We start from the raw sequence: 10,968 nt of genomic DNA, 5'->3' as shown, positions 1-10,968 counted from the left end.
CTATATTTAGAGAAGCAAAACCTCCGCCCTGATGGAAGCATCGGAAACTCAACATGGGAGTGAGACATTTGACAGAGCATCAGACAGATGCTGCAGGTTATTTAAAAGTAACACCAGTGATCTCACAGCACAACTTGACCACTTTTTCCAACTTGTTCTTGTCTTTATGGCTCAGATTACCAAACGAACACACAATGCTAAAAGAAAGAACATCATCAATTAACAGATTCTGTACCTTAGAATGAGACGTTTATATCTAGGGAACTTTAAACATCAGTGTTTTTGATGTGATTTGGAAAGCTGCAGTGTTGTTGGGATGTTGGTGATGCTGATGCCTTTGTTTGAGATTCAGAGGATCATGGGAGCTGAGTAAATGATCTCTTAATGGATCAATGATATAACAGAGCTGGATGTGGCACAGCAAGTCAGTTTTCCTCAGCGGTTAAGAACTTCAACAAAGAATCTGCAGAGGCCCAAAAAGGATTTTAGTAAAGGATGTTATTATTCTTTGTACTATGAGTTTTTAAACTTATGACAGCTGACTATTTGTCAGACTCTTTTAAGACATGGAGTATGTCACACTGCTGTTTTCATTAGGGTGTTAAAGTGATACCATGTGCTTTTGTGACGTCCTGGCGTTCGTAGCACATCCTGAAACATCAACAGCAGATGCAGAAGGATACCTAGTGCGTAACATGTTGATGTGATAGGCCATTGACAAAAGCAGCAGTTTGTGACGGCTTGTGATGAGAGCGTGTTGAGGGTTCAGTCCGACTATTAACCCAAAGCGTTGTATTTGACAACCTGGGAATGAAACCCAACAATCAGCCATCTTTGACCAGAGTTACATACAGCACCTTTAATGTTCTATATTCAGACATGAGGGAACATTTGCAGAAAGAGCCAAGGTCTTATGATATTTAGCGCCAGGTGCGTGAGAGGGGACGGTGGCACAGAGTGGGAATATAATAGTTTTTTTTTGGTTTTTTTTATCAGTGTCATTTATTAGATAGAGACTGTGCTCTTGTTTAATATTTTAATAGTTTAATTTAAATAAGGGGGTTGAGTGGATGAGGGATGAAGGGTTGAGGGTCGAATGGATGAGGAATGTAGGGATAAGGGATGAAGGGTTGAGGGATGAAGGGTTGAAGGTTGAAAGGATGAAGGGTTGAAGGGCTGAAGGTTGAAAGGATGAAGGGTTGAGGGTGGAGTGGATGAGGAATGAAGGGATGAAGGGTTGAGGGTCGAATGGATGAAGGGTTGAGGGTGGAGTGGATGAGGAATGAAGGGATGAAGAGTTGAGGGTCGAATGGATGAAGGGTTGAGTGATGAGGGTTGAGGGTCAAGGGTCAAATGAATGAGAGATGAAGGTTGAGGTTTGAATGAATGAGGAATGAAGGGATGAAGGGTTGAGGGTCGAATGGATGAAGGGTTGAGGGTCAAGGGTCGAATGGATGAGGGATGAAGGTTGAGGGTTGAATGAATGAGGGATGAAGGGTTGAGGGTCGAATGGATGAAGGGTTGAGGGTCAAGGGTCGAATGAATGAGAGATGAAGGTTGAGGTTTGAATGAATGAGGAATGAAGGGATGAAGGGTTGAGGGTCGAATGGATGAAGGGTTGAGGGTCAAGGGTCGAATGGATGAGGGATGAAGGTTGAGGGTTGAATGAATGAGGGATGAAGGGTTGAGGGTCGAGTGGATGAGGGATGAAGGGTTGAATGTTGAAAAGATGAGGGATGAAGGGCTGAGGGTGGAGTGGATGAGGAATGACGGGATGAAGGGATGAGGGTCAAATGGATGAGGAATGTAGGGATAAGGGATGAAGGGTTGAGGGATGAAGGGTTGAGGGATGAAGGGTTGAAGGTTGAAAGGATGAAGGGTTGAAGGGCTGAAGGTTGAAAGGATGAAGGGTTGAGGGTGGAGTGGATGAGGAATGAAGGGATGAAGGGTTGAGGGATGAGGGTTGAGGGTCAAGGGTCAAATGAATGAGAGATGAAGGTTGAGGGTTGAATGAATGAGGAATGAAGGGTTGAGGGTTGAATGGATGAAGGGTTGAGGGATGAGGGTTGAGGGTCAAGGGTTGAATGGATGAGGGATGAAGGTTGAGGGTTGAATGAATGAGGGATGAAGGGTTGAGGGTCGAGTGGATGAGGGATGAAGGGTTGAGGGTTGAAAGGATGAAGGGATGAAGGGTTGAGGGTCGAGTGGATGAGGAATGAAGGGATGAAGGGTTGAAGGTCGAAAGGATGAAGGGTTGAGGGATGAGTGGATGAGGGATGAAGGGTTGAAGGTTGAAAGGATGAAGGGATGAAGGGTTGAGGGATGAAGGGTAGCAGGGATGAGGGTCAAGGGCCAGATGGATGAAAGGTTAGGGATGACAGGGTAAGGATCAAGGGATGTAGAGTGAGGAATGAAGGTATGAGGGTTGAGGGATGAAGGGATGAAGACTGAGGGTTGAGGGATGAAGGCTGGGTTTCTGGGTAGCTGCCGAGCACGGTGATGAACGTGTTGAGTCAAAGGCAGGAACACAGGAGGGATCCCAGGAGTGAGACTGAGTGGGGGAGTTGTCTCTTCATGAGCTCGGCTTCGGATAGAGCCCCAACTGGTTCCTGTGTGCAGAAAGGAGCAGAGAAAAAGATGTACAGTAAGAGGCAAGATGGGATTGGGTGGGTGGGATGTAAGAAATGTGTTGAAGGGGAAGAGAATGCATCGGGTGTGTTTAAATACTATTGGGCGGAAATGGGATGTGTTCGAGGCATGGTCTTTGTTCCCGAACCTAGTTATAAAACTACATTTATGTAAGAAGGTGCAGGTGTCAAAGGGGCTTTGAAGTCCGATATTCGATTTATATAATTCATCCATGTCATGCAGGATGTTGCCCTTCAGCAGCCCGAAACTGTTTCATCCAAATCTGATCTTTTTTTTCTGTTTATTTGCCCTGCGCATGAATAAAGCATGACCTAAACACTGTTACCTGTATTCTCAAAATGTCATTTAATTATCCGTCTGTCATGGCATTTTACACGAAGCTATATGTCAAGCCTTTCAACTCCTTATCAGCGAAATGGCAGCTTGAGTTTATGTTCATTTTTGAGTGTGCAGGATCGTATGGAAACCCACTGGACTGCATTCCTCTGAGTTAACTTCAAGGCTTAATGGATGGAGGGAGAGAGGGAGAGGTCGGGTTGGTTTGTTAAGTTAGTGTGTGGGAGGATGGGAGAGGACAAACAGGGACACACAGATGAAGTGGCTTTGGAGTGAAACAAGGGAGCAAGCAAAGAGAGAGCTTGGGCGTGGCTGCTTCACTGTAGTTTTCCACCTGACAGCAGAGAAGAAATGATTAAACCAGCCGCAGAACGTTACTGCTCCAGCCAGGAGACAGTCCAGAATTCCCAAAATGTCAAACTCATTTTTGCTTATTGTTTGTCAGAGACGATGTCGATCAGCTGTGAGTCACAGCATGTGAGCAGTGTGTGATGAGTCGCGTTGTGTATCGCTGCCAAACACAGCGTGACGGTTTCCAGGCTGAGGGATTAAAACTTGGCACAATATACAAAACCTATTGTGTGGGACGACTCCAAGTTTTGTTTTGCTTTTTAATCTCTGTCTAAAATCAATATCGGTCAATCTGCTGCACTGTTGCAAAATGAATAGCAGCACATTTGCAAATTTAAAAAAAAACATTTTTGTTCAAGCTGTACCCCACAAATCACAGACTGCTGAAAACAATGTAGCTACAGGCTGAAATCACACATAATCTTAAAGGTAAATCATGCCTCATTTACTTCAATATCATGTTTAACCTCTGCGTGTGTGTGTGTGTGTGTGTGTGTGTGTGTGTGTGTGTGTTTTAGTGCACTTCCTCACCAGTATAAGGGCTGATGACACACTTGGCTAACGAGCAACAGAGTTTTAATAATGTGCAGTGAGTCGTTTGTCGTTCTCTAAGAGCTGCTTTCATGTTGTCCAAATGGGGGATGCTGCTTTGTTCTGCAGGTGCTGACACACCCTGAGTCAACCTGTTGATCTGTTGTCCTCCACTAAGGTCACTGAAGTGTTTGTTGACCCTCCTTTGTTGCTACATAGCTTAAGGTCAGCGACACCAACAAGTCTAATTGGAGTGTGGCTTGTTTCTTTTGATGATGTGAGTCTGTCAAACTGACAGGACTGCGGAGAGATTCCCAGAAGCTCCAGCTCATTAGTGTAAAGCTATTACATTTTCTTTTTAAAGGAACAGGAAGCAGGACATGGTTACTGCTGATGGTATTTAGAAACAGGGGTTTGTCTGAAGGGAAAGAAGTTTGTCAAGTTATTTTATTATATTTCATTTGAAAGGAAAACTGGCCACACCCCTCAATATAGCCTCAAGGGCGTTTTAAATGTGGTTTGGTCCTCTGACGCAGTGTTCACATGTCTACGATGAGGTCATCTTCACAAATTAATACTTGTTTTTCAAGTTCCAGAGAAAGCAAATACCCAGGAAATGTCATTTGTAATGAAATACAGCAGGTGTCACATATCCAGCTACAGCCAACAGAGATACTATCTATGGCTGCGTCCAAAATCATTCACTCATTCACTCACTATGTAGGGAGTTCTATGTAGAGGACTATATAGTGAGCTCACCTGCAACATGAAGAAACACTTACTGCACAGGTTATTATCTCAGTGCCGTTAATAACATCATTGCTGTTGCACAATTAGAATAATAATATATAAATATTTAATAACATCGGCTGGTGAACCATGAATAACAAATACTGACACGCATAATTGTGATAAATACTTTTTTTTAAAATTATTTAATTATATGCTTTATTAATTTGAAATTCAATTTTTTCACTCTGTTGTCAATTACACACAGGTCTGAACACACACATGCACAAACAGGACCTATACATGCACAAAGTGGAGAGATGTCAGAGTGGGCTGCCCATGACAGGCACTCCGAGGTGTTGAGGGGTTCAGTGCCTTGCTCAAGGGCACCTCGGCAGTGCCCAGGAGGTGAACTGGCACCTCTCCAGCTACCAGTCCATGCTCCATATTTTGGTCCGGACGGGGACTTGAGCAGGCGACCCTCCGGTTCCCAACCCAAGTCCCTATGGACTGAGCTACTGCCGCCCAGCACATGAATCTCTACTGAGTCTATTTCCCTAAATCAACATTGCAGCCGTTTGTGGTGTGTTAAGATGTCATATTTAATATATTAATAATATTACACTGGCAGAGAGACAAGAGGATAGACAGCAGCGCGATTTCTACCTGTCCCAATAGCGTAAGTAATTTTCCTTTTAACTTTTGTTGATTTAAAGTTTGTTTTACCAGACAGTCATGTAATAACTTGTGAATTTAATGTATAACATTATGTATTACGCCATTACGGCACAAATCAGAGCTAGCTGCATCTCAGCTTGCTAACCTTTGCCACCTTGCCAACTGTTAAACACTTGAGAAAATCAGCTGCTGAGTTATTAATATATACACAAGGAACTGACAGTTTATTACATGGCAGAGAATCTGGTAAAACAAGCTTCAACGTGTCATTATAAGTTAAACATGTACAGCAGGTTGTAATCCAGCTGCTTCCTCTCTCCTCGTCCATCTCAGTGTCAGTCCCATATAGTCCATCCGTTCCTTTGGTGCAATGCATGATGGGATATATTGCTTGGTGAGTGACCATTGGTTGTACCAGAGATATTGGATAAAGAAAAATACCCCACTCAGCTCACTTCCTGATTCAGTGACATCAGCGCCACGCCCCCGTAGGATGTATTGTCGTCAATGAGGAAAATGAACGTGATCACAATTTATGGTCAATTCTTTCGCCCTGTAGTCACTAAAGTAAATATTGGGTTCATTTTCCACAAGCCACACATCTTACCAACATTCTGACACTAAAGCTGCATTTTTCATCCACACAGACCAAGAGAAAATTAACTTTGTTTGAGCCCTGTCCGTCTCAGAAATCAAGTTCTCGCGAGATGTCATGATCTTGATAAACAGGCGGTAAAATCACAGTTAGCTTACAAACAGTTATTTACCGCTAGTAATAAATATTTTCATTCCCAAAGGAAGCAGACAGGTAAGCTACAGGAAGTTGTACAAAAGCTGTACACTTCTTTTCACGCATTGCATTGTGGGATACTTTGAGTCCACAATATAGGGTATAATAATTCCATGTGTGTGCAATGCAACATCATTAAAGCTGCACCAAAAACTTCATAAGGTGACCGTATGTCAATTTTGTGTTCACAGTGCTGCCAAACTGGCCACAAAATCTATTAATGCAGGTTTAAATGTAACATTGTGATTTACCAGTAGCTTACCTGCAACCCAATCACCAAAAAAATTGTTGACATTACATTTGCACATCATTATGTAGCAGATAAAACTTTATGTTTCAACAACACTGTGGTTAACGTGTTGTTAGGGTTAGGCTCAAAAACCACAACCACTTGTTTATGCTTAGAGCCAGGACATGTTTTGGATTCAGCTGCAGCTTGGCAAGTGTTTTGCCCAGATGACATCCATCCACCATCCCTCCACCTCCCGACAACAAAGTCAGCTCATACACTACATCACTTTAGACACATTTATATGATGCATATGAAACACCCACATGTTCCATATACAAGGTTTGCAGAAATATATTTACATCCGGAGACTGGGCTGCTTGTCTAGAGTACATGCACCATGTACCAAGGCTGATTCCTCACCACAGCAGCCCAGGTTTGATTCAGGCTGCGGCCCCTTGCTGTGTGTCATCCACCCTGCCTTAGCAAACAGCAGCTTATGTATGAATCAAGCAGACATGGAGCAGCATTGTCATTCCTTTGGAGGTGTGTTTGTGTCCTCATGTTGCATAAAAGTCTGCCTCTAACTCCTGAGGGAAATCTCTCCCTGTGTTTAGCTGCTAAATGCTCCGCTGTGTTCTCCAGCTAGTTCCTTACTTTGTCTGCAGTGTGGTGGTGGGCAGGTAGTGTACAGTGGAGCCTTTCACCGACAACAGCTGCCTGAGAGTAATTAAAGACAGTAAAGATATGTGTTGTGTTTAGATTCACTCCCACTAACCAGACAGCCCAATTTTCATCGTCCCAACGTCTCACAGGAAGAGGTCCATTTTCAAACATTTTTTAACAACTTTATTTTAAAAGCCTGTAACTTAATCCGTTGGATGTTTAATAGTTTAGTTTATCTTTTTATATAATGAAGTGTAAAACTATCTTGTCTTAACACGCACACACACACACACACACACAGAAACAGTGTTACCCTCGCCAGCAAGCCAACAAATTGTGTTTGGCCAGCGTTAAGAGAGACACGCCTTGGACTAGCTCCTCCTCCGCCATGGATCTTGTTACGGCCATAACCCTCTACACACACTTCCATGGGAACCCCTGCCAGCTCTGTCAAATTACAATGGCTATTTGTCAGTGTCAGGTGTATGTACACACACATGCTCCAACAATGATAAAGAATGCATTGTGTTTTATATCCTGAACGACAAAACCACACGATTTTTATCCATGAGAAAAGAAAAAGAAAAATGTCAAATATCTCAGAACCTCACTGAGCAGGGCGGCCTGATGGACGCACAAACTGCACTTCAACTTGTTTGCCGGTAACTGCTCTGCTCTGTTTAATAACTGCTGGGGGAGCTGCTCTGTAGCTGAACCTGACCTCTGACCTCCCAGGAGGATGACTAACACAATTGCTCTACCAATATTAAATATGCTAAATGTCTGAGAACATAACCATGAGCAAAGGAAAATGAATGGACGGTGCATTCTGATCCAAACACGGCTCCAAACGAATGCTTATGTCTTGGAGATTCTAGATGGCGGCACCCTCTGTTTTGTTAGTCTGATGAAGAGCATAACGCTCGAAAGGTCACTTCATTAAAACTTCAGCATTGGAGCCCTGCAGTGTGCGAGCGTTTTGTTTTTTCATCTCGTGCTTTTTTCGGCTCAGCACCTGCCCAGCTTTGGTCCGGATGTGCGTGTGAACTCTCTTTTAAGGATGAAAAAACTTTGCCATGGCTTTCATTAACGGCTTTTCAATGTCCAATAGTCCACCACAACCATTTTTGTCATGTCTCGTCTCATCAGCGAAATAAAACATAGATTTCGTCTTTATTATCAAAATCTATTTTGAGCTCGTCATCATCTTGTTATCATCATGGAGAAAAGCTCATGGTTTTTGTTAACAAAATTAACACTTCCTTATGAATTTTTACATTTAGCTTCATTTAAATTATTCTGAAAAGTGATGTAATATCTCAAAAAAGCTACACAGAGCATAAATTATAATGTTGGTCTCTCCCCTGAGAATTACTGATGCTAGCTGATGCTACATTGATCACTTTTTTTTTTACACTGAAGATAATAAACTATCGTACGGTACATTTCAAAATAAATAAACTACGGTGATAGTACTTTGATTTCCACGTGTCACCAGTGTCTGCTAGCATCCCTTTTTTGTGAATAAATGATAGCCTATTATTTGTTCATTACATAGAATATGTGCTCTGTGTCATGTTATCTGGGATTTAAACACTCAATTTTCTCTCCTCCAGCAGTCTTTCTTTTCCTCCTGTAACATTTGTTGTAATGGGTGTTTACTTGTTCAAACAAGGAGGGAAAAAACATCCAGTGGCTTCCTGGATCATCTTTCACATCTACAACTATTCCCTGGAAACTCTCACCATCCTGCTCAACCTGCTCTTACAGTACTCCTCCTCTTCTTCTTCTTCTTCCTCCTCCTCCTGCTCAGACACAATAGTCCTCCTGGGGCACAAAGAGAAGTGGGTGAGAATGTCTCAATATTTCCAGTCAAGTCTACAGTGAGGTTTCACTATCACTCCACTAAACACACACGTATGGTAAATGTTCAGTGATTTGCAGATAATCTGCCTTTAAGTTTGCTGTGCTGTTTGCATAGTTAAACCAGGTTCTGTGGATATCAAGTTCTCTGCACCTTCTTCAGATTATAAAGGGGCAGTAAGGAACTAAAACTTCTTATCAACATCATCTATATAAGGGACGTGCATTCAGCCCACACAGCAGGGATACTCACTGCTCTGCCTCGGGGGCGAGTGTTTTGAGGCTCTTAGGGTATATGGGGCAGAGCTCAGATCCTTTAAAGCTTTTTTATGCACTCCAGCTCCTCATTTATGATTAAAGTACAAAAAATATCCCAGTTTGAATCAATTTATTTTCATTATGAGATAATGGCTGTGGCCCATGGGCTGTAAATTGAGTATCACTGCCAAACAGGTTTCTAACTCATTCAAACTGTTATGTTTCTGCTACAATAAAGAATAATTTAGCAAATTAGAGCAAAGGATGTGCTGAAATTATGAGCTGATTGTGTTTGATCGCACACTGTATGTTGTTTTTCAGTGGCCACAGTGGAAATACATTCCCCTGTAGTGGAATTAACACTGTGAAGCACTTAACTGATTGATTTAATCAAGTCAAGTTTATTTAATGATACCTGATCATACTTTATTCATTCAAATCAGTTCTCAAGTAAAAAAAATATATATGTATATATCTGCTGGTTACAGCATCTAAAATGTATGTAGCCTTGGCTTTTTATGCTGTTTGTTTGTTTGTTTGTTTGTTTTTGTCTTTTGAGTGTTGATAAAAAAAGAATAAGTAACTTAAAAATATGACTTTGTGGGGCGTTGGTGGCTTAGTGGTAGAGCAGGCGCCCCATGTACAAGGTTGTTGCCGCAGCGGCCCGGGTTCGACTCCGGCTTGTGGCCCTTTGCTGCATGTCACTCCCTCTCTCTCTTCCCCTTTCACACTTTTCTGTCCTATCGATTAAAGGTAAAAATGCCCCAAAAAATATCTTTAAAAAAAAAAAAATATATATATATATATATATATATATATATATGACTTTGTCGACTGATAACATGTGATGAGCATTTTATATCTGGCAGCAACTTTTATCTGTTTAAATGTTTTATTTTTTTTTTATCTTTATTTTATTTATTTTTTCAATTTTCAATTTTCAGTTTTTTAATTCTTAATTTTTAATTTTATCTTTATTGTATTTATTTATTTATTTATTTTTTGTTTTGTCTTATTTTACTCTCATTTTCTCTTTCTCATGTTGTACAATTTTTAAATTAAAATGTATGTAAATGTAAAATGTTTTAATCATCTATTTATTTATTTATTTTCTATTTTGTATTTTTTGTTATTTATTTTATTTTGTTTTATTTTACTTATTTTGCTCTTTCTTATTTATATCTAATGTTCCCCATATTGTATAGCTTTTATGTAAAATGTTTTTATCATTTATTTATTAATTCATATTTGTAGAGTGCTTTGTAACTTAACCTATCTAAATTAAGAATATTAGTAGTAGTAGTAGTCATACATTTATGTGGTGATGTGTATTAGTAAAACCATGAGGCTATTTGCAGTTGAATTTCTTGTCTTCTTCTTGAATTTGATCATTTTTTATTCTTTTTTAAAATTCCATCTTCATCTGCAGCTATTTAAGATAGCAGAAATTGTTTGTCACACTCATTTCTATTGACTGTTTTTGCAAATCAACTATGTGTCAAAGCTGTAAATACAAAATAAAAAAATAAAGCTTTCAGGTGTTATGTTTTTCTAGAACAAACCTATTTATAGTCGATCAGTAGTGAGAAACAAAGAGTCAAGAGTAGTATCCTGTGTGATGCACAGTGGTAGGTGGACAATGCTGTCTTTAATCAACAGCCAACAAACACATCTAGTCCATTGTTCTGTGTCAACAAGACGTTTCTAAGTGATTAAAGAAACAACAGTGAAGTAATTCTTCAACTTCCTGTCCCGCCTGAGAAGCTTCAAGAAGTTTTACCCTTTTGTTTACTGCTGCCTTTAGATATTATATTACTATCACCCTGATGGTAACCCAAACAACTCCCTGGTCACCACAGGCACTGTCACCATGGCAATGGCTCTGGAA

The sequence above is a fragment of the Epinephelus lanceolatus genome, chromosome 17, assembly GCF_041903045.1.
Source record: "Epinephelus lanceolatus isolate andai-2023 chromosome 17, ASM4190304v1, whole genome shotgun sequence".
Taxonomy (NCBI): Eukaryota; Metazoa; Chordata; class Actinopteri; order Perciformes; family Serranidae; genus Epinephelus; species Epinephelus lanceolatus.
The sequence above is the reverse complement of the archived record's forward strand: the minus strand, read 5'-3'. Positions refer to the sequence as shown.